This window comes from Dryobates pubescens, chromosome 17 (genome assembly GCF_014839835.1).
Source record: "Dryobates pubescens isolate bDryPub1 chromosome 17, bDryPub1.pri, whole genome shotgun sequence".
NCBI lineage: Eukaryota > Metazoa > Chordata > Aves > Piciformes > Picidae > Dryobates > Dryobates pubescens.
This window is the reverse complement of record NC_071628.1, coordinates 21,768,570-21,792,425: the sequence shown is the minus strand read 5'-3', so window position 1 is coordinate 21,792,425 and position 23,856 is coordinate 21,768,570. Positions and strand designations below refer to the sequence as shown.

Below are 23,856 nucleotides of genomic sequence, written 5' to 3'. Positions count from 1 at the left end.
AGAGTTGAGTCTGGTCTGGAATCAGTAATTAATTGCCACAAGACAAGCAAGAGTGAATATGCTGGAGGAACCTGAATTTGTCCTAGGGATGAACCAGGAAAAGAGGCTCTGCCCAGCCAAACCCACATGAAATGTAGAGGAGCAAGGAGGATGACGTGGATCCCAAAAAGATGTGCAGTACTAGGAGCAAACACCACAGTAGGTCCCATCACTAATGTGTTGTACCAAGAAGCTGGCACAGCTGAGTGTCTCATTCCTGGTCCTTTGTGTTGATACCAGCCCATCACCAGCTGGATGTGTGCTGTGGGCGCATCAGCCTGGCTGGGCGCCTCCTGGTTCCACCATCTACAAACACAGGAGTTTTGGAAGTCCTGGAATAATTACTCCATGTCCATTTTCCCCATTAGTCTCCTGCTCTGGGTTTCTGAACATCATCAAGTGCAGGAGGGACACATCAGCTCCCAGGTCCAAGGTGGCTCAGAGGAATCACAGAATCACAGAATGATAGGGGTTGGAAGGGACCTCTGGAGATCAAGTCCAACCATCCTGCCAAAGCAGGGTCACCTAGGGCAGGTCACACATGAATGCATCCAAACAGATCTTGAGAGTCTCAGGAGAAGGAGAGTCCACAACTCCTCTGGGCAGCCTGTTCCAGTGCTCTTACAGTCACTCTTACAGTAAAGAGGCTTTTCCTCATGTTGAGGTGGAATTTTCTAGGTTCCAGCTTGTATCCATTGCCCCTTGTCCTATCGCAGTACACCACTGAAAAGAGACTGGCTCCTTCCTCATCACACAAGGAGCCAGGCTGCCAGCAGTAGCAGAAAACCTCCTGGATGGGAGCAGCCATTCTGCTAGGTTCTCCTATTTGAAAATCATTGGCTGAGCTCTGGGAAGGGGGAGAAGACCTCCTCCTGAGGTGCAGCCCTCACAGCTCCCTGGAACCGGCTGCCTCTCCGGAGCGCGTTGCCGTGCGGCAGGCGCTGCGGAGCTGCTCCCCAACTAGCCTCAGTGATAAATTAGCTTGAGACTCAGGCATTTCAGCACAGCTGCCTCATCCTCTACTGGCATGACAAGGTGATTAATTTAGGGTGCAGAAAAATCTCATTTATCAGAGGCATGTGATGGCTGCACAGGCCGCAGGGGCGTGTGGGGAGCCCCGGGAGAAAGCAGGAGCAGCGGCAAGAGGCTGGGATGGAAGGTGAGGAGCTGAGCCCAGGGCAGCTTCCAGGAAGGCTGCTTACCATGTTGGATGGCGATGGAGCAGGCTGGGGGAGCAGAGCCCCACAGGGGAAGGGAGCTTTTATCTCTGCTAACACACACAGCCACGTCTGGGGAGAGATGTGCAACGGGAAGGGTGTGTAAGAGGATGGAGAGAAGGAGCTGTGAGCCAATTGCCACGCTTCAGGAGAGGCAGTTCTACCACCACCACCACTCATCCCCCTGCTGTCCCCTCCTCCTCCAGGCCATCTTCCACCTTTCTGGGGACTAGCAGGTACTGTCCTGTGCCTGTCCCCACTCTGCAGCCAGACATCTGCTGGCAGGAGCATGGCCAGAGCTGCTCCTACAGGAATTGCTGGGGAAGGCAGAGCTGTGTGTAGCTTCCTGATGTAACACAGCCCCAACACGGAAAAATCCTCCAGCCCTTGCCTGGAGTTTCTCCACATGCTGGAGCAGCGCCCAGCGTGGTGACAATTCTTGCACGACACAGCGCAGGCCTCCTGAGGCTGAGGCAGCTCGACTGCTGGTGTAGAGCAACATGCAGGTGCTTCTGCAGCAGCTGAGACACCTCCTCTCTTAACTCCCAATGTGCCATCACCTCCACACCAACACAGGCCCCAGGTCAAGCTCCATCCCGCCAGCAGCATCAGCACTACTGACCAGCTCTCCAGACTCTCCTGGCTGCTGATGCCTCTTTTTTCAGACACCCTGTTCAGAGTGTCACCCCATCTTCAGCAGAAGCTGCTGGCTTCAGGCTGCATGTGTCCTCCACAGGAACTGCTGGCCCAAGCAGTGGCCAAGGCAGCAGGAGTTCTCAGAGCAGACATGACCAGGGAGGGTGACACACAACAGCCCACATCAGCCACCAGCTCTGGCTGGGCACAAAGGGCTCTTGAGGGTGGGCAATGCCAGGGAAAGAAGCTGAGCTGTTCCCAGCTGAGGGTGCCCACACTGCAAGCAAAATATCAATAGATAAGGAGTCTGTGCACAGTTTTAGGGTAGGGAGTGTTTTTTGGGCAAACCAATGTCATGCCAGCTGACCTCTGGTGTGATGGTTGTGCAAACCCAGGAAAAGGCATCATGTCAGTCCCCTGGGCTCCAGGATTTACAACCACCCATGCCACCAGCACCAGCAAAGGAGGGGACAAGGCAAGTGACACACAGCCAGCACAGCAACTTGTCCCCTAGTGCTCCTGTGTGGACAACAGCCTAGTGATCCATCAGACATTACAACTAGGAAACTGTGGGGATGCAGTGGATGGAGGTGGGATGACTGGAAATACCACATGTGGTCAGGGATGGCAAGAAGTAACTATCACTGCAGGCATTAGTCTGCTGTTGTTTGCCCCTTGTCACAGCCAGGTACCCGCCAGGCAGTAGCATCCCCACCTCAAAGCAGCTCTGGCCCAGAGTAAGGTCACTCCAGCAGCATCCAAGCCCAAGTCCACCACAACCACCACCCCTCTGATGTTTTTAGGCTCCAACTAGCAAACCATCTTCTGCTCAAGGACAGAAAACCCCTCAAGTTCATCGGTGCCACATGAGCTGGGACAACAGCGACAAATCATTGGGCACACGGTCGGTGTCAAGGCCTTTGTTGGGACTCAATTATCAACCCACCAGGCAGCATCAAGCAGAGAAGCAGCTTTTCTGATGGATAAGTGTTTTTATAAGGGAAACATGTCAAAAGGGCAAAGGCAAAGACACCACAACACATGGCAGCCCTGCTGCTTGCAAGGCAGTGCTGCTAATTTGTCCTGGCATAGAAGCAGGACCCTTTCTGCTGGCTGAAGGGTATGGTTAGAATAACCACAGGCACTTGGGAAGTGTGAAAACATCAAATGCAGAGCAGTGCAGGAACCTGAGCCTGAGCAAGTGAAAATGTTCTGCTTCTGCCTGCTGGTCCCCCAGGAGAAAGGAAGGACAGTGGCTGGTGTCAGAGCGGATGGCCTGAGAGCAGCCCATCACTGGAAAGGTTACAGGTGACGATGTTAGCTTGCAGCCGAGGCTGCAACCTCAGACTTCCTTCCAGCTCCTTAAATGCTCCTTCTAATTCTGGCTCCTCTGCAAAGCTCCCTGGGGAGGTTTTGCTCTCTGTTCACCCATCCCCTTCACCTTCCTATTTTTCCAAAAGTCCCTCAAGTGCCAGCCCAGAGCTGCTGTGATGGTGGTGGCAGAGCACTCCTGGTTTTTACAGCAATCATCACACAAATTTCTCAATTGAAAGCTTTTAGTTCCCATCCATCAACGTTTACCCAGAAAGGATGGAGGATGCCTACGCAGTTTCCTGTCGTGGATTAAGGTAAAGGCAGCAATAAACCTAACTCAGCCAATTTCCACGTGGTGTGGAAATAATTGAGCTAGCACACAGGCTTCTGCTCTTGCTGGGGAGGAGCACACCAGGACCTGACTCCTCATCAAAGCACCTCCAGGGTCTCAAACCTGCCTGGCGAGCAGCAATGGTGCCTGGCCCTGCTGCTCCTCCAGCACCATGCGAGGCCAAAAGAGAAAACTGTGGCACTCACCAGAGCTGAAATCTTGCAAGGACCTCCTGACGAAGCAAGGAACCTGGAATGGAGGAGAGAGAGAGAAGTGGTTCAGTGAGGTGGCTGTGGACAGCAGTGGGCATTTTAAGAGGGTGACAGGGGAGTGTTGGTGTTGCACCAGCCCTGTTGGGTAGGGCACATTGCCCCCTCAGCAGCACAGAGACAAGCCCTACAAGGCACAAAGCTGCTCCACAAACTCAAGCCACAGCCATGCACTAGAGTCTGACAGAGTCTTACATGAGATGCCTACAATTCCTACTTCATTAGCACTAATTAATGTCCTAAACATCACCAGAGATACGGACCCTGCCTGCTGTGCTCTCAATGCACATCCTGCCTCTGGAGCTGTCCAAGATGTCCCAGCACCCAAAGGGCTCCCAAAAAAGAAGCCTAATACTGCTGATCCCTCAGAGCAAGAATATAAACCTTCCTTCCTTCCCTGTGCCCCTCCCAAGCAGTGCTCAGACAGGGCTGTGCGCTGTGAGCAGGAGGGAGATCTCCTCTGCTTGTGTTGCAGCAGGACCATCTAAGCTCATCAGGGCCTCCTAAGTGCATCCAGCTCTCTCACCAGCCTCTCCACACCCCCCTCAGCTGGTACCAGCAGGGCTGTGGGCCATACTGTGGGAATTCACCAAAGCATTAAGAAGCCATTCCCCACTCCCATGCCAGTATGAACATGGGGCTGGCCCCATCACCGCCCCCTCTCCCAGAGCCTCATCAGCTGCTGGAGCACGCCATGCAAATCTGTACTAAGAAGTCACAACAACACACCTGGGAAAGCATAAATATCTGTGAAAAATCTCCCCATAAATCCAAGGAAAGGGAATTTATGGTGCTTCCTTTGGAGGTTTCTCCAGGTGCTCCCTATTAAACCATTGTGCTCATTTGTGTAAGTAGTCTTCAGACAATAAAGTCCTCTCCAGCATCAGTTACTGGGTCTGCAAACAGGAGCAGTGCTGGCCACAGGGCGTGCAAACACCCAGCCATAAAGATGAGGGCCTGGCTCCTCATGTCGCCAGGTCCTCAGTGGGGATGCTTTAAATCAGCCTCAGCCAGCAATAGGTTGTGTGCACTTGGGGTCATGGCAGGTCTCTGGGCAGTGCCAATGTCCACAGCCCCTTCTGCAGGCAGGGAACACAAGAGGTCCACGCAGCCAAGGGACATCCCACAGCTCGAGTTCTGTTCGGGGAGAAGAGCCCAGCATTGCCCTGCTTCCTCAGAACACATAGCTAAATTAATATTGTGTAGTGGTTTGAGCCTTAACTGGAGTTTAAGAGCTCAGATGGTAGCAAACCAAGAATTCCTCCCCTTCCCTGATAAGGCAAAAGGAGAGGAAGGAAAAAAAAAAGGGTGTAGGGGAAAAGAGAAGGAGGTAAATCTACCAAAAATAATCTGGAGTTGGTTTGGAAGAAGGGGAAGTAAAATCTTTAACTATATATATATATAGCAGTTACAAGGAGGGTTTACAAGGGTAAGGAATAAGAATAAATAGGAAAATATATAAAACCCAGCCTGGGTGGCCTTACATTTCCCTGGATGTGTGTGGGTTTCACTCCTGTAGAGAAGCATGGATGCAGCAGGGAGAGGCCAGGCCTGACCATGTGGAAGAATCAGGAGATTGGCTGCGGCTGTTGGTCCTCTCAAGCAGGTGAGGCAGAGGAAAGACAGGCAAATAGCAGCAGTGTCCTCCTTTTTATAGGCTTGATGGACAGGAAGGGGGAGTGGAATAGACCACCTTTGACCTGGGGACCCCTTCTCCTGGGAGGGGGAAACCAAGTCCCTCTCTCTTCATTTGGATCAGGTTTCTTCTGTCCCCTGGGGGAAGCAGGGCTTTCGCAGCCCTCCCCCCAAGATGGGTGTAACCCAGCACATATTGGAAACCTGCCTCCATGCTAGACCCACCTTCAGCAGACTTCACCCTGAGCAGCTCCTGCAGCTGCCTGGGTTAATTGCCAGGAGAGCAGGTTGTATTTCAGCTGGGACAGCCTTACCACGGCTTCCATGTACTTCTGTGTAGATGAGTGGGAGATAGGAGAAAATGAATAATATGTTTCCTTCCAGCATGAAATTGTGAGTGTATCCTCCACTGAGTGCAATTACTGCGTGTGTGACTCCTGTAGTCTGGCTAATACTGCTAAGTATACTGGAGATTAAAGGATTTGGGGCTGCAAAGCCCATTTCATCCATCCAGGCCCAGGCAAGCAAATACAAGCAGGGAAAAGGTCTTACAGAAGCCTCTCGACCAAGCAGGGTCTGGCCTGCAGGTGAATATTCCACCATCTGCCCTTGCTGCTGGGGACCTCTCCCAGGCAGTTCTTGGCTCCATATGGAAGGGAGAGAAGTGGAGGGCAACCAAAGCTGCTGGGGCCAAAACACCTGCAGCCACACCCCCAGGGCTCACCCCACCCCAGCAGCTCCCAAACCCAGCATGCCACCGTCTGGGATGCTCCTGACCCTGTGCTGAGCACCTTTGTCACGTTCCTGGAGCACTGTAATGCCATGGACAGAGTGGCCACGGTGAAGGACTTAAGTGGTGCTGCTGCTGAGAGTGCTCTTCAGGCCCTGGGAGAAGCGCTGTTCTCGCCAAGCTGGAGAGCTAATAACAGCACTGGAAAATTCCTGCTTTGGCTGAGGGGATGGCCTCTGCCTGCCCCGGGGAAAGGAAGGCTGCAATGCCAGCGTGCCCCTCTGGGCCAGTCCGTGCTGCCACCCCACAGCCCTGCCACATCCCAGCTCCCTGCTGAGGACTTGTCCTGGGGATGCTGGCTGAGCTGGTGAGGGGGGACATGCTGCCCTACTGAAGCAGAAGCAGGGTAGCAAACTGCTGCTTTGCAGCCCTCATGCCAAAGAAGCCTCCCTGCTGTGGAGTCAGCAGCCTTCTCCAGTTCAGAGCAGTCCCAGCCCCTAGTCCTGCCCAGATGGAGAGCCACAGCAAACTCCCTGCAGCTCCTCTAAACTGCTGTACTATGAAGCAGAGCAGACACAGGGTGGTTCTGAGAGCACAGATGTGCAAGAAGCAGGCCTAAGCAGTAAGAGCTGCCCTTACCTTGTCAGCTCAGGCACAGTCTCTTATCTCCCCAAGCAGCAGAGAAGCCATCTCCACTTTGATGTAGGTTTGATTTAAAATGGAGCATCTCGCTCAGCATCACCAGCAGGACAGCAGCCAAGTAGCCTCATTTTCCTCTGCTTTGCCCTTTTTGCCACCCACCATGTGCCAGGAGTTCCAGGCCCACAAATCCTCTCTCCCTGCTCTCTAGGGGTTCGTGGCTACACTGTGCTGGGGCAGCTTTGGCTTCATCCCTCTCTTCACACACCCCTGACAGTGGCACTTCCTGGCCCCACACCATGACTGTGGCAGGTGGGGATGCTTGGGGAGATGCTCCCTGTCTGTGCTGAACTGAGGACAAGACAATACAGAGCCTGGGAAAGTAGAACCTGCTGGGGCATAATGCCAATTCACCGCCCTTTAGCTGCCTACAAATCCACTGCTCCCCAGCCTTATCTTCCTCTGCCACAGCCCCTCACTCCTCCCCCTCCTCCTTCCAGGCTGATGGGTTTTTTGGATGTGGAGACAAGCTGCACAGGTACCCTTGGCTATGTCCAAGGGGAAGTCTCACAGGAGATGGCACCCCTTGGACACCCACCCATGGGTGATGGGGCTGCTCCACACAGCACAGCTCATTGCCAACAGCTTGCTTGCTCTTGGTGATTGAATGTCAGCCTCCAAATGTGGACTTTCACAGTGGAATATATCCAGCAGCAAACCACACTGTCAGGAGACACCCCAAAGCTATCAAGACATCTGGATGCAAGTGATTGATCAACCACCCCACCCATTCCTGTGCACAGGGAGACAGATTTACTGTCACCACTTGTAAAATTAGGAGCCATAAAAATCAAACAGCTTAGCAGCAATGTCTGCTGGGCAGGGAGGAGCAACCAAGGGCTTTGGCTAAAGAGTGAGCTCTAAAATAATCACCAGTGAAGCTCACCATGAGGCATCTTTGCTTGCAGCTCTGGTTTGAACAGTGGGTTTGACCTGTGAGCCCTCCTGAAGAGCAGCAGCTCAGCAGAGCTCCACTGAGGCCTGGAATCAGCACTTTCTGAACTCAGCCAGGCTTCAGCGGTCCTCTGCGCAGGGTAGGCAGGGCAGGAGGGGCAGGCAGCTTCTCTGCTCATCGGTGCTGCCCATTGTGGGCAGACAAGCTGCCCCAGGAGGTTCAGCAGAGTTTCCCAGATCAACGAGGGATGAAAACCACTGACAGGAGAGCACAGGGCAAGACTTCACCCTTCATCCCAGGCTGCCTTCCCTGCTGAGGCAGCCTGCTGGCCGCACAGCAATTCAGCAGCCACCTGCAGTGGCAAGTCAACAGAAACCATGCAACTGCCTGAGAAGCAGCTCCTGCTCATTTGATGCCCCCTCTCTCAAGACCCAAGACATCTGCTTGCCACTTTGTTTCCCCAGGAGCTAAGTCCACGGGCTCGCAGCCCTGGCTTTTCAGAGGAGAAAGTTCACCTCTTCAGAGGGAGCACAGAGTGCACATGACAAAGTGAGCTCGGCCCAAAGCCGTTTTCCACCAGAAACTGTTTGCACAGGTAATGTGAGTCCAGCCCTATCCATCAGGCAACGCAGCTTCCTACATGAGGAAGGGGTTTAGAACAGCAGAACATTCCTCAAGGCAGCAGAAAGACATCAGCGCAGAGTTAGTGGCAGGGGGCGGAAACTAAAACTAAGACACAATTGTTGGCCAGTCACAAACACTGTTTCAGCTGCTGAGTTGGGAGCAAGAGGAACACTCTGTCTTCAGCTCTCTTAGGGGAAGAGAAGATCTTCCTCCAAAAAAAGGGGCTCTCCAATTTAAGAAGGGCAAGGAACTACTAGAGAGAGTCCAATGGAGAGCCACTAAGACAATGAGGGGACTGCTGAGGGCTCCAGGGCTCTGGAGGTGTTAAAGAGGGGACTGGATGTGGCACTTGGTGCCATGGTCTAGCAGTCATGAGGCCTTGGGTGACAGGGTGGACTTGATGATCTTTGAGGTCTTTTCCAACCTTATTGATTCTATGATTCTTTAGCCTAGAAAAGAGGTTGAGGGGGGATCTCATTAACGCTTATAAATAACTACAGGCCAAGTGTCAGGAGAATGGAGCCAGACTCTTCTCGGTGGTGTCCAGTGACAGAAAAAGAGGCAATGGACACAAACTGGAACACAGGGGGTTCCACGGAAACATAAGGAGAAAAAATTCTTCATTTTACAGGTGGCAAAGCTCTGGAGCAGGCTGTCCAGACAGGTTGTGGAGTCTCCATCCCTGGACTTGTTCCTCTGCGATTTACTTTGGGTGATCCTGCTGTAGCAGGGGGCTTGGACTGAATGATCTTGAGAGGTCCTTTCTTGAGGGGTCCTTTCTAACCCCTACCACACTGGGATTTTGTGATTCCATGAAATTGCTCTCAAGCAACATCCAAGAGTTAGAAGTGTCCCCACAGGAGACTGGGGACACCACAGTGGAGGGGCTGGTTTCTTCCAGGGGAGGACTATGGAACTGGGGCATGGTGCTCAGGGATAGCACCAGCCTTTGCTCCAGCTCAGCAGGTGACATCCATCTCCTGTAGTGCTTGTGGGATTGGAGAGGACAGGTGTTCCCAAGCCCATCTAAACTGCCTACAAGAGCTCAAAGCATTGTAGTATCCACCCCAGCTCCATAACCATAACCCCTGCAATATCTCTAGCCCTCCTCACATTCCCCTTCATTGTAGCTCCCACCTTTTATCTTTAAAAGCCACAACAGACAGGGTTAAAAAACAAAACAAAACAAAAACCCCAAACATGACAAACAGTCCCAGGAAATGAATACAACAGCCCTTGAAACACCAGCCTCCATCTGAAAGGGAGGGATGGAGGCAAGGCAAGAAAAGCCAGTGTAAAGCCTCATTATCATCAGAAATCCTCTCTCCCTGCCCTTACCTCCCCGCTCATTTCCATATCACAAGGGACACAATACCTTTCTTCTCTTGAAAAACGTCCCATTTTTGCAGGGACCAGCTGTCCCCACTCCCAACGCAGGCTTAGAGCTGGGGAACAAAAGCCAGGCTCACACCTGCCCTGGCAGGCGGTGCTGGGGTGTGAGCCTCCAGGCCCTTATCAGCCTCTCGAGAGCAGTTTTTATCATTATTATTATTAGTCTGCTTTATCTTCTTCTTCTCTTATTTTTTTTTTCCCCTCTTAGCTTCAAGATCCTTTAGTCAGTCAAATTACACTGAGAGTAGCAGAAGCAAGGCAGAAAATAAAGCATTCTAAGGAGTTCAGGAAGTTATTTTCATCTCAAGGAGCCTGTAAGAAAGGTTGACAAGTCTTTATTCTGCTCTTATGGGATAATCTGCAGGTTCCCAGCTGATATGGGGGGGAAAATTAAAAGCATCAGAAGAAATTACAGGAAGAAGTAAAACTCAGATCTTTGCATAAATTGAAGTAACGTGTGCCATGGCTGACAGCTGAAGGCACTAGGGGGTGAAATGTCAGCGTGGGGAAGGAAAGGGGCGGCCACGGGGACTGGGAATGGCTGGGCAGAGGGTGCTGGGTGCAGGGCAGGAGGGTCACTCAGCCCCCTCTAGCTGGTCTTTTCTCCTTCTAAGTGGACCTGTCACATCCTTTCAGTCCACAGCATCACCACTAGAGCAGGTGGAGGAGGGAGGGAGGGAAAGCAAAGCAGCTCAGATGCACATCGGCCTCTCCCATACCACCCCGGGTCGCTGGATTCATCCTGGTCCTGTCTGGCTGCTCCAGTAAAAGCTGCAAGCATGCAGCCAGGCTCAGCAAAATGTTACTGCCAGGACCTGGGGCTCTCACATTCATATGTGCAGTGCAGAGCCCCAGGAGCTCCCAGAAGCCATCCAGCAGGCATCCACCATGGGGCTGGGACAGGAGCCAGGGTGCCGAGGAGGGAGCCAGGCCCAGAGGGAAGAGAAGACAAGAGGAGCATCCATCGATGCCTCTTCATGCCACCAGCCCACGAGGATGGGAGACGGATGGCAAGGGGGTGTGGAGCCTGGCTGCAAGCAGGCACGAAGCAGCGGGGTCCTGAGCTGGGCTAAAAGGGCGCAGGAAGGCGTTTGGGGTGCCAGACAGGCTTGTTGTCAGGGCCGGGCAAGGCGAGGGGGTCCCCGCGCCTCTCCGGCTGTCGGGCGGCTGAGCCGGGCGGTGCCGAGGCGGTGCTGTCACCGGTGATTGATGGCACGGTTCCGGAGGAAATAAATTCCCAGGCTCTCGCAGGAGGTGAACTGGGGGGGTGTATCCATCTTAAAGATACTTAATGAATGCGCCACAGCCTGCGGAGTGGCAGCAGATACATCTCTGCAGCCAGCACTCCCCACGCTGTTCCTTGCGAGGTTCAGGCACAATTTAACAGCTTCTTATTGATTTTATTTATGTTCCCCAGGCCCTGGCAGTGTCTATATTGCCCCAGTCCAACGAGAGCACCGCGGTGACGGCGGGGACCTGCCCTTGCTCTTCCCTTCCTGCTCCTCATCCCTCGCCCACCCTAGAAGGGGCAACGTGAAATCGCCTGCCCCGGGGCAATTCTCGAGACAAAAGCTGGTGTCTGGCAAGAAAAGATGCAGTTTGGGGTTCCTTGAAATACACTGGGGTTCACATGGGCTTCAGCTCAGTTCTCAGGCCAAGGAAGAGTATGACACAGGATTACTAGAGCAATGGTGAGTACTGCTACAGCACTGGAGCAGATGCTGGCACCACCCACACCACCCTGGCACCAGGCACTGAGTTGTATCTTTGGAACTCAAGGCAAAATAAAATAAGGACTTTATAAAAGCCACCTCTGCAAAAGAGACTTTGGAAAGTCTTAGCTTTTATGTAGCATAGCAGCCCTTCAATTTTGAGGCAAGAAAAATGGCAATCAGCAGTTCTGGTGCATGGCTTGGGTTTGCTTTTCCCTCTTTCCCTTAGGGAAAGGGGGGGGAAGAAAGAGAGAGAGAGAGAGAGAGAGAGAAAGAAAAGCAGCAAAGAACAGCAGAGACCCAGCTGACCTTTCTGGCTAAGAGACCTTGTCTGAATCACTGGATGGTAACAATGAATGAAATGCCAGTGCCCTGCCTTATAAATACCAGATTCCTCTTGGGGTGAAATGCCAGCTTTCCAACCTGGAAATGCCGCAAAGAAAATGTCACCCTCCCCAAGGTGTGAAATGCCAGCCTGCTGCAAGCATCCCCGCTCACCCATGGGGGCATGGCCTGCTGCTGGGTTCCCAATCTTCTCATGTCAGGGGGTTCCCAATCTCCTCATAGCAGGGAGCTGCTCTAAAGCTCACCAAAGGCAATGGTATGAAGGGGACAGGTCTTCAACGTGGGACGACCACAGCATCAGTCCTCCAGTGCTGAGTACTGTGCCCATCTCTGTAGTCTTCAACACATGGACCTCATGGAAGAGGTCAAGAGGAAGGCCACAAGGTCAGAGAGCTGGAGCACCTCTCTGGTGAAGACTGGCTGAGAAAGCTGAGGCTATTCAGTCTGGAGAAGAGAAGGCTCCAGGGAGACCTCAGAGCAGCAATTTGATGTCATAGAGGCATAGAATAGTTTGAGTTGGAAGGAACCTCCAGAGGTCATCCAGTCCAACCTCCCTGCAGTGAGCAGGGACATCCTCTGCTAGATCAGGCTGATCAGAGCTCTGTAGAGCCTCACCTTGAATATCTCCAGGGATGAGGACTCAGCTACCTTCCTGGGCAACCCATTCCAGTATTCCAGCACCCTTATGGTGCAGAACTTGTTCCTCACATCCGATCTAAATCAGAAGGGGGCTTACAAAAAAGCTGGGGAGGGACTGTAGCAATAGGATGAGGAGCAACAGTTTCAAACTAGAGCAGGGCAGATTTAGATTGGACATTAGGAAGTTCTTTACCGTGAGGGTGGTGGAACACTTGAACAGGTTGCCCAGGGTACTTGAACAGGTAGAAAGAAGCCCCATCCCTGGAGACATTCAAGGTCAGACTTGATGGGGCCCTGAGCAGCTTGTTCTAATTGGGGATGTCCCTGCTCACTGCAAAGGAGTTGAGGGTTCCTTCCAACCTGCTGCATTGTGTGATTCTCTGATTCTGTGTCTTTGGCATCACAGCAACAAGCAGCTCAGCAAAGCTGCCTTTGGGATTTGGTGGCCTTTTCTTTCCCTTTTTTCAATGGCTATGAGATTTGTCAGTGTGGCCAGCAAACCAAACAAATCACATTTAAAGACTGGTTTGGATCAAGCCCAACCAGTCATTTTCAGTTTTCCCAGCTAAATGGGAAAACAATTGAGGATAAGGAGATTGTGCCATCTAAGGAGTTTATCACAACCTGAACTCCTAGTTCCCAGTGAGCGCTGTTGTTGTGGGGTTTAATCCCATTTATTCAACATGGGAAATCATCCAACATACTGTCCTTGGGTGAAGAAACACTCCCCAGACAGCTGGCAATATGTGCAGCATCTCCCCCACCCTTCCCAGGGCCAGGTTGGATGCAAGTTTGGTTTAATCCAAAGCCATGTTTTCCAGCAGCTCATCATTCCTTTCCTGCAGCCTCAGCTCCTCCAGTACCAAAATCCTGACACCAACCCCACTGCAGGTCAGGGCAGCAAAGCATGAGGGAGAGCTTCCCACCTCAGGGATCTGTGGCACTTCAGGACCACCACTGGGAGTTGCAAGGATGTGTAAATGTAGCCAAACCGTTTTACCTGGTGAAACTATGTCGGGAAATGAATGAAGCTGCTTTTTGTCATGTGGGAATTGGAGCTGTTCTCTTTCCCTACACCCACACCTTTTCTTTTTTCCAACCTCCTCCCCATGCATGTGTGAAATAATTTTATCATCCTTTTTTTTTTTCCTCCCTTTTCTTTCTTTTTTTCCTTTTGGTTACTCCTCCTCCCCTCCAGTCTCACCCTTCCTGGCATTTGAAAATAGCTCATGAAAAGGAGGAGGATGGAAGGAGGAATAAAAGGAAATGTGTGGGGATGCAAGATGGAAGGGGAGAAGAGAGGAAAACACAAGAAGAATGAAACCACATCTTTTTCAAAGCAGACCTGGAATGCCCAACTGCTTTGACTGCAGCACCTGCTCTGGGAAAGATCTGCTAATGTGGCAGGCTTTTTGCCATTTGTTAGGCAACACCCAGGAAGAAAGTGACAGGGCAGGGTCATGGCTGCTTACCCCTGCCTGTACCCTCATGTACAGGCAGCCAGCTCCAGCTGGGCACTGGGCTGCAGGCAACCCAGCTATGATCAGAGCTGATCAGGACCCACTCTGTCTGAATGGATTTTCTCCTTGTGCAATTCCTATAGCTCGGACTGGAAGGACTGGGAAAAACAGACTGGTTTTGATAACCAGAGCAAAGGCACAGCCCCAGACCCAACTGGTATGGCAAGGGAAAGGGTCTCAGCCAATTCCTGTGCTCAAGTCTGGCTTGGAGGGGGTGAGATCTGAAGGGTTTATTTCACCAGCCAGCAACAGGCTGGTAACCAGGCTGCTCCCAGCCTGCTGGCAAATGCAAACCATTAGCCTTTGGAAGCAGCTCTGGGTGGTGCCCATCCCATCCCATGCCCATCCCTCCCTCTGCCTCCTCCTCCTCCCCAGGAAACAGTTTAATGCATCAGCCTCCATCTGCGCTGCATCCAGGGCTTTCCCCCAAGCGATTCTCTGTAATGGATTTCATCCCTGACCCAGAGTGATGCTGCCCTCCCAGAGGTCCCTGAGGGAATCAGACTCCCCGATCCTCCCAAGCGCTCCTGCCCGGGGCCAGCATCCTACCCCTAATGCAGCACCACTCGTCGGCAAATCTCCTCCCAGCCTCGGCAGCAGAGGGCCTCAGGCACAGCAGGAGGGATCTCCTGGCTCTCCGCTCCTTCTTTATGTCGGCAATCACCCGAGCATCCCTCGTTGTCTTTTGATATCTCCTCTCTCCCTGCTTGGCACCCTCCACCTCCTTCCTGCTCCTGCCCTTTCAGGCAGCAGTTCCAGCTCCAAAGAGATGCTTTCCAGCTTTTCTCTTTAAGGAAAACCCAACAACCTAATTCCTTCTAAAGCAACCACTTCATGTCTGACATGGAAGGGACCAGGGTCTTTATATTAGTGGCAGCACAGAGGGGAACCCACAGCTGGAGTGGAAGCAGGAGGGCTGGTAACAGCAGGCAGTGCCAGCACGGCTGCTGTAGGAGCCCCAGGGAGCAGTCTCCCAAGGAGCACGTCTCCATGGGGGTGCACAGATCCAGTGCCAAGTCCAAAGGAGGCTTCCCACCCTGATTGGGAGCACAGTAAGTGCTCCTTGCCTTGAAAGCAGAGGGAGCCAAGAGGGGAACTACATCTCGTCCTGTGCCACACCAGCACCAGGAAAGCCAGGCTGAGCTGAGCCTCACAGCAGCAGCAGTGCACCACAGAGTCCAGCTGCTCCTGGCTGCCTTCAGGCCAAGCAAAAGCATCCCCATGCCCTCAGGAGTGAAGGGGGAGGGGGAGGGAGGGACAGCAGTGGAAATTCTGCAGCTGCACCTTCATCTCTTGGGAGCTTGCTGGGGAGTGAGTTGCCCCAGGCTGACAGAGAACAATGCCTCAGCCCAACACACAGCAAAGGGCATCTGCAGGAGCTGAGCAGGACCATCTTGAGATGGTGGTGGGAAACTGAACATTCCTCCAGCTGAACACCCGGGCTCAGCAATCTACTTCTTTCCTCAGGAGATGCCACCCTGCAACGCTCCCTCTTCCCACCCTCCCACAAGGACACCCAATTTCTCCAGCTGAGCTGAGGAACAAACAAGACATCACCCACTCTAAGTAGGTGGGTTGGCAACAGCCAAGGGAAAGATGCTTTATGTTTGGCAAGGGTCCATGGAGCTAACTCAGCAAAGCCAGATGATAGGCAGCAAAGCCACCCTTTCCAATAATAGCTCTGTGTGGCATGCAGATCACTCTTGCTCAAGAGATCTCTGAGGGCTTAGTGCAAACTTCATAATACCCCCAACTGCCAGCACACAGGAACACTGCTTGCAAAGCTAATCATTTTCTAGTGTGTCTTCCTTAGCCCTTAAACACTCTGCTTTGAGTCTCCTGCCTTTCCACAGTGGCTGGAGGCCCTGAGCTAGATCCTGTGTCTATCCACAACTAGAAGCACATTGCTGTGTGTCACACTGGTGTCCAAGAGTGCTTTCTGATAGTCACCTTCACCTCTGAGGTGACAACAAGCCTGCAAGACCCCCAAGCCCAACCTTTTTGGTGTAACCTGGGTCTGGCATAGCTCTTTCTCCATGATCCCATGCCCTCTAGCAAGCTGTAGAGGTCTGTAGAAATCCCTTGTCTCCCAAGTTCACATAAGGCATTTCAACTACTAGACACAAAATAAGAGACAGCACCTTTCCCCTGCATCTCCCTTCACCTCCATGGACCAAGAAGCAAATGCTCTGAAGCAAGCCTTAACCCTCACTCACAGGAGAGTCTCTTTCCAGAGCAGCAAAATTATTTTATTATAGGAAAAGACCAACCAGGGACCGTGCTGAAAGTCCTTCCCAAGCAAATAACCCCATAGCAACAACCAGCAAAACACTCTTGCTGGCAGGCAGCAGAGCAGGGCAGAGCAATGCCTCAACCAGAAGCATCAGCTCTGCCTAAGGCACAGCCAGCACCAAGTTCTTCATGTGTAAGGAGCTCCCCATCATTCAGTCTCCTCTCCAGCATCTGCTAGTGGCATCCCTTCACCTTTTACCCTGTACCCAGGCTGTCCACTGGGGCAGCTCTCCCCCAGCCTGATCCTCAGAGCCCATGCTTCTCTGCACCCCTCTAAGAGCACCAGAATCCTCCCCAGCTTTCAGCACAGAGTCCCACAAGTGCTTTAGCTTGGCTGAGGCAGGTTTTTCCCAGAAAAGCAAGGTTTGATGGACATTTTCCAGCCAGCTGGAAAAGAGCATGGCACCTGCCAGCACTCATACTGCTTGGGTGTTCCCCAGGGCTCTGGACCAGACCCAGCAGAAGCACAAACCAGCAGTCTGGAGAAGAGAAGGCTCCAAGAAGACTTTATTGGGGCCTTCCACTATCTGAAGGGGGCCTACAAGAAAGCTGCTGAGTGACTTTTTAGGGTGTCAGGTAATGATAGGACTAGGGGGAATGGAACAAAAATAGATATGGATAGATTCAGATTGGATGTTAGGAAATTGTTCCCCATGAGGGTGGTGAAACACTGGCACAGGTTGCCCAGGGAGGTGGTGGAAGCCTCATCCCTTGAGGTTTTGAAGGCCAGGCTGGATGTGGCTGTGAGCAGCCTGATCTAGTGTGAGGTGTCCCTGCCCATAGCAGGGGAGTTGGAAGTGGATGATCCTTGAGGTCCCTTCCAACCCTGAGAATTCTATGATTGTATGATCTACCCTGACTGGGAGGTGACCACTTGCAAAGCTGACAGCTCAGTGTGACAAAGCCAGGCTGACAAAGACGTTGGGTTCCCAAATTCTGTAGCTTCCGGCATAGGAACAGCCCTACCACATCTCTCATCTGGGATGTGACATAGTGGAGAGGCACAGCAGCCCAGGGGAGGCCAACCTCTGCCACTGCAACTGAGGTGGGATGCAGGGCAGATTAGAGGGACTGCAAAGCAGCTCAGGAGCTGGCAGCAGGAGGGATGTGCTGGCAGGGACCAGGCTTGCCAGCCTGTGGGACACCACAGGGTATCTTGAAAGGAAAGGAAGATCTGAGCTGGCACACTGCTACCCTGCTCCCTCTCTAATGAGGGACAGGAGCAACCTGCAGTTAGCAAAAAGCTCACAGATGAAAGCAGCTCCAGCCCTGGGATCTTGTTATCCCTTCACAGATGCTTCCCACATACCTTCTCTTCATCATTATTTTTCTAGGGTCTCTCCTTGCTCCAGATAAATGGTGCCTTGGTGGCTGCAGGCAGCAGGGAAGGGAAGGGAAGGCATCTTCTGGGCCTGCAGCACTGGCTGGGCCAGACACTGCCCAAACACAGGTTACTCCACCTCTGGGGATGCTCAAACATCCCAAGCAGTAGGGTCTGGTAGCAAAGACCCTGGAGGTATGTCAGCTCCACCTTCCTGGCCCCTTCAGTTCCTTGGTGGCAGCATGGGTATTGCAATGAATTCCCAGCAGGAAAAGCACCAGCAAAGAGCTATCAGTCATGACCCAGCCTTTACCTTTGCCTCTGGGCACAATTGCCATGAAACAATTTGAAATCCAGACTGAGGAGATCCTGCCCAGCCTGCCCCAGATCTGGCAGGGAAGACAAATCCTCCCTTCCTGAAAAGCTTTAGTAGCTTTAGCTACTAAATGGCAGCCAGCCATGGCTCACTCTTTATTTGCAAAGCAGCCCTTGCCTGGGATGGCCTCAGCCAGGGTCACTGTGCAAAGGGTCCATACAGGGATGGGCTGTCCTCCTGCTGCAAGCTGGGGCACACAACCAAGCTCCTGGCCTTTCCCACACCCCACATGATCTTTTGTGGGGTTTGCACACTGGTGGGGCAAGAAAGGAAGGCAGCAAGCAGGAAAGGATTAAATCATATTCCAGTTCTGTTTCAACTATGGCAAGATGGAGGACCTTGCAGCAGCCACTGCTGAACCCAAAGCAGGCCTGTGTCTCGGGCCATGAAGCAGCTGAACAGCAGATGGATTTTTCATTAACAGACTTGTTACTATTGCAGCTTCCTGCTGAGGCCCTGCTTTCCCAGCTTTGGGTGATTGCTACAGAGCCACTCCTTCCCCTTCCCTCACCCAGCAGAGAGAGGTTTTGCTCCCCCAGCCCTGACCACCTCCTGCACACTGTGTCCCTGCCTTGACGTCCCCGGGAGCATCTCTGGCCCGGAGCAGCATCCCCTGCTGATTGTCAAGACAGCTCCTAGCCCAGCACAGCTGCTCCAGGCAGGACTAGTGATACCATGCCACCAACCTGCCAGTGAAGGTAAGTAACAAACTACCTGGCATTTCAGAAGCCTGGAAGGCAAGACCGGCCCTAATGGCACCAGCCCAATGGCCGGCAGTAAAGGGAACTCGTTTCCCTCTAATGAGAGATGAGTACACTCTGTTAGCTCAGATTTTCCTCATTAATCACCTTTGCATCACCTCTGTCTGCCTCATCGCTGTCAGGCCATGAGAACAGATGAAGAACATATTCACACAATCGCAGCATGTGATTTGGTGCTGTGCAAATGAATTTGTCCCAGTGCTGGGTTCCCAGCACACAAAAGCTAACTCGGACCTGCTGTTGAGCCCAACCCTGCTTTCTGCTCTCTTCCTTTTGCTTTAACTACAACAAGTGCTGGGCTTGGCAATGACAGGTGGCAGGTGGCTGCAGGCAGAACACCCCTGGTTGCAGGGAAGGTGTGCATCAAGGATTGTGGCCAGCAGGTTGAGGGAGGCTCTCCTCCCCCTCTACCCTGCTCTGTGGGGTACTGTGTCCAGTTTTGGGGTCCAGATCATGAAGAACAGGGAACTGCTTGAGAAGGTACAACACAGGGCTATGAAGATGGTTAGGGGACTAGATTATCTTTCTTAGGAAGAAAGGCTGAGGGACTTGGGGCTTTTTAGCCTGCAGAAGACTGAGGGAGGATTTTATTCATGCTTAAAAATACTCAAAGGGCTGGTGTCAGAGGGATGGGGCCAGCCTTTCATCAGTGATGCCCAGTGACAGGACAAGAGGTAAAGGGCACAAACTTGAACACGAGAAGTTCAATCTAAACATGAAGAACTGCTTTGCATTGAGAGTGGTGGAGCACTGGACCAGGCTGCTCAGAGAGGTGGTGGAGTCTCCTTCTCTGGAGTTATTCAGAACCCATTTGGACACCATCCTGGACAACATTCTCTAGGTGAACCTGCTCTGGCAGGACTAGATGATCTCCAGAGGTCCCTTCCAACCACTACCATTCTGTGATTCTGTGTCACCCAGCACTTGGTGCTCCCATGGGCAGGATGGATGCTCTTGTCCCCACAGTCCCTGGGGAGAGGGTGCTGAGTGCTCAGCATGATGACTTTGGTCCTTCTGCTGTGATGCTGGGTCTGCACTGCAGGCATGGCCTGAGCATCTCTGGAGGTGCTGTGCTGGAATCATTCTGTGATTCTGCAAAGGCTTCTCCCCTCCTGCCTGCAATGCCCGGTTGGAGCTGCTCACCCTGGATCCCTACCCTGGGTGCTGGCACCCGGTGGGGAGCTACAGCAGAGCACCCAGCCTCTGCTCATGTGATTTTGGGGCTCTGAAAAGCAGCACAGGAGTCACCAATGTCTAAACACAGGTGAGAGCCTCTCTTGGTGCCTCTCATGTTGCTTTGCCCCCCCCTTGTTTCCCAAACACTGTATGCTCTTGAGGCCACATGCAAAGTGCTGCTGCTGCCTCCCACGCAGCTGCTGATTTTGCAGCAGGGCTCTGCTGGTTGGAGATTTGCTCCGGCAAGGAGGGGAGGAGGCAGTGGCAGGCAGCTCGGTGAGGGGGCAAACGACCAGATCCTGCCTTTCCTACAGCAATCCAAGGAACTGGAATCAATTAATTCCTAATTAACAGGGACTTCAACACTGAGAGATGCAGAATGCAGAGAGAAAGAATGAAGGAGAAAAATCCCAGGCTGTTGGACAGGTTGCTTCCAGCAGAAGCTTGTTAGGAGCTTCAAATGCCACATTCTGATGATTTTGGAAGAAGGCAGCAAGAAGCAGCAGGGGGCTACACCCACCGTGGGTGCTGGGGGGGGTGGGATGCAGCCTCCAGCCCACCTCCAGTGGGTGCTCTAACCCAGCCTGTCAATCACAAGAGGGACATCACCTGTGATTAAAGGAGCAAGCCACCTGCAAGAGTCCCCAGGGCTCACTGGCTTTCTGGGACAAGAAATATCAAACCTGCCTGGAATCAAAGAGTAGAAGAAGAGGAAGAAAAGAAACACCAGGAAAACAAAACCTCTGTAACTGAAAACATCAACAGGGACAATTGTCACCCCAGTGCAAGTCACTGGGGGACAGCACACTTCCTCATCACCCTCGGGGCTGTAGCAGCCTGCAATGGAAATCCCAAGTGACCCCAGCCCTGAAGCAGCTTCCCCAGCCACCCCCAGCCATCAGAGAGGGCCCCAGATGATGATGGCCTCCACTCTGGGATTGCAGGCTTCTGCTGACCTGCTCCAGAGTGTGCAGACACAGCCTGTGTAATTAAAAAGCCAGTTTGCTGGGGATGTGAAGGACATTGAGGTGGTTCCAGGAGGGGTGCTGCAGGCAGCCCATATGCTCTGCCACCAGCAGCAGTGGTGAGGCAAACAGTTCCTTGTGTCAAAAGAGCCCCACTGCTGGAAGAAATCTTCCCTGCAGGTACTAAGAGAGCCCTGATGGAGCCCAAACCTCATGTTTCAGCCTTATGATGCTGTCCCCTCTGTCACTCAGCAATAACCAAAAGCCCAGGAAGCCTCATAGTTAGCCCAGAGCAGCCACCAACTATGCATGGATGAAAACCAGACCAAAAGAAAAAAACCCTGAGGATGTAAATTTGATGGCTCACTAATACCTCATTTGAAAGTGTTATATTATCTTGAGCATTAATGGAAGCTATGTAGAAGGGGGGAGAAAAATAATAGGTGTTCAAATTGGAAAGGAGATGCTCCTTCTCTGCCCATCATTGCAGCAATCTCTTGCTGATCTCCAGGCTGAAGTCATACATCAAGAATTTTCAGCTGTGCATGCCAGGCAGTGTGGAAGGAGGACCCCTGGCAATTCACACTCCCATCAATTAAAAATCCATACAGGAAGAAGGAATCACAGGCAGCAGAAAGCATCTGCAGTCTGGCTGGGAATGACAAGGTAGGTAGAAACAAAGTGAGGAAGGAGAAGACCAGGTGCAGGATGGGTGCTGACATCTCTAGAGGCTCCCCCTTCCCCTTCTGCCCCTGCCTGACCAGTCTGGGGTAGGCACCTCCAGAACAGAGCAATGTGGCATCCCTGGAGCATGAAGGGCACCAGCAGGGACCTCCCAAAGACTTCTCAAGCCCCCAAAGGAAAAGGATGAGAGCTTTCATATGTACAATGGGATTTTCCACCCTGACTCATCAAGCAGCACACATCTGCTAGGATGGACCCCAACACCAGGAGCTGGCTGCTAGGGAAGGGTTCACAGCCACCACCCCAAGCCACCAGCATAGCTCTGTCCCCACAGCCACCGCTGTGGTATGGACGAGGATGGAGGATGTGCAGCAGGCACCCATGGGAGCTGGCGCCTTGTCCTCCCTACCCAGCTCTGTCCCAGGCAAGACAGTAGAATTAAGTGCAAGTTATAATTAAGACTGGATGTTTGAAGAGAAACATAATCTCCGTTCCGTGGGATTCGCCGGCACAACAGTAATTAACGTCTCATTAACATTTGCCTAATTAAGCAGTTTATGAAAGTGGAGAGATTTGCATACTGCTCCACTTCAGCTTCAGTGCATCCAGCTATATCCAGGCACCAGAATTAACCCTTCCAGGACATTCCCAACTCCTTGCAAGGCTTCCCAGCCTCCCCTTACGAGGCCACAAGCTGTTGTGGCTCCTCATCTCACTGTGTGGTGCTACCCAAAACCAGGTAGAACATCTCCAGTTCTGGGCCCCTCAGTTTAGGAAGGACATTGAGACTCTTGAACATATCCAGGAGGGCAACGAGGCTGGGGAGAGGCCTCAAGCACAAGCCCTACAAGGAGAGGCTGAGGGAGCTGGGGCTGTTTAGCCTGGAGAAGAGAAGGCTCAGGGCAGACCTTCTTGCTGTCTACAGCTACCTGAAGGGAGGTTGTAGCCAGGAGGGGCTTGGTCTCTTGTCCCAGGCAACCAGCACCAGAACAAGAGGACACAGTCTCAAGCTGCGCCAGGGGAAGTTTAGGCTTGAGGTGAGGAGAAAGTTCTTCCCTGAGAGAGTTGTTAGCCATTAGGATGTGCTGCCCAGAGAGGTGGTGGAGTCCCCATCCCTGGAGGTGTTCAAGAGGGGATTGGATGTGGCACTTGGTGCCATGGTCTAGTAGGCTTGAGGCCTTGGATGACAGGTTAGACTTGATGATCTTTGAGGTCTTTTCCAACCTTGTTGATTCTATGATCTCCTCTCCAGTGCCTCTTCTCCAGCCAAAGCCATCCCAAGCCCTTCAAACTTTCCCTGTGGGCAATCTATTTTTAAAACCCTCAGCTGGTTTCAATGCCTTCCCCCCCTGACACCCCCCCCCCCCCAATCCTGACATATTCATCTGAGAAGCAAAAAAGACTTGTAAGAGTTTCTGAAGATGGAGAGAAATGTCTCCTAAACCATTTCATGCTCTGCTCATTTCCAAATGTTCTTTAATCTTTAGAAACAACAGCTCCAAGATTAAAGAGACGCTGCAAATTCCCAGTATCAGCTCAAAAGCAGGAATGCAACACGGCTCAGCAGCTTCCAAAAAAGTTTTGATGTAAGGACCACATTCCCTTTCTTTCAGACTTCCCCTCGTTGTGAGGAAAGGGAAGCCAGCAAGAGCCTGATCTAGATGAGGATGTCCCTGCTTACTGCAGCGGGGGTTGATCTAGATGACCTTCAGAGGTCCTTTCCAACCCACACCATTCTATGATTCTAAGAGCAAGGACAATCCCCAGCTGATGTCCTGCCCCTCTTGGGGACAGCAGGGACCAGGACCACCATTCCCAGGAGGATCCTGGAGCAGCAAGGGATGCACAATGCAGCCCATCAAGTAAGATTGTTCCCAGTGGCAGCCCCTCAGTGATAAGTTGCTTGAGTGTTGGACATTCCATTTTCCACCCTGAGTACTAGCATGCTCTTCTGGTGCTGGATTAGCAAAGCCACTGCATCCATCATGTGCTTAAAAAGACCATGTGCAAACCTGCCTCCCCCCCCTCCAGCATCTCCTGGGGCAGGGGGAAGCAAGCTCTCTAGTTAGTGGTTAATGCTTGGAGCCAAGATGCAACTTTGCAGCAAATACAGTGGGAGAGAAAAATTCATGACACAGCCTTTCATTGAAAATCAATAAAGCCCAGACCTGCCTGTGATATACACACTCAATTTATTCCCTGCTTGGCTTGCTGCATCTTTACCACCAGCCCTCTCGGATCAGCCCACCTCCTTTGCTGGAGGATGCGGTGCCCCTGCCCACCT

The 23,856-nt window shown here is 52.4% G+C and overlaps 1 protein-coding gene across 2 annotated transcripts in view; it reads right to left on the bottom strand.

Annotated features, from left to right (window-relative positions):
* The window catches only part of LINGO1 (leucine rich repeat and Ig domain containing 1), a 171,057-nt gene that overhangs the window by 122,812 nt on the left and 24,389 nt on the right, over nucleotides 1–23,856 (bottom strand). For both annotated transcript variants that reach the window (XM_054168748.1, XM_054168749.1), the window contains exon 2: nucleotides 3,744–3,786. The gene's annotated coding sequence lies outside the window, so the exon portion shown is untranslated. The remainder of the gene's footprint in view (nucleotides 1–3,743; nucleotides 3,787–23,856) is intronic.